We start from the raw sequence: 474 nt of genomic DNA on the forward strand, positions 1-474 counted from the left end.
AAGATCTAAACAATATCTTCATGATGACAGTTAGGATGTGTGTTAAACCGGAGATGACTCTTCAATGTTTAAAGAGTTTTACTATGACCTAATTCCGTCTAAATTATTGATTTTAGGAACTTCCAATGGCTTTCAGTTTGCAATTACGAGGAGCTCTACCAGATAGGGCATTCCTCCGAGATCGTCACACAAATCTGTGGCCTATAAAAACGGAAAAAATTGATAATGTCTGGTTTTTTTGTGATGGCTGGGAAAAATTTGTTCAAGATAACTATTTGGAGTCACGGGATGTCCTCGTGTTTCAATATGATGGGGACAATTTATTTGATGTAAAGCTATTGGGGTTATCAGGTTGTGACAAGGAGGGCCATTTATATATCAACACGAGTGTTGAGGATACGAAGGAAGAAGGTGGTGTAGCCAAAGCAGTGCAAGTGGCTGATGGTAAGTCGTGATTATTTCTGCCCATTTTTT

The sequence above is a fragment of the Olea europaea genome, unplaced genomic scaffold (assembly GCF_002742605.1).
Source record: "Olea europaea var. sylvestris unplaced genomic scaffold, O_europaea_v1 scaffold3170, whole genome shotgun sequence".
Taxonomy (NCBI): Eukaryota; Viridiplantae; Streptophyta; class Magnoliopsida; order Lamiales; family Oleaceae; genus Olea; species Olea europaea.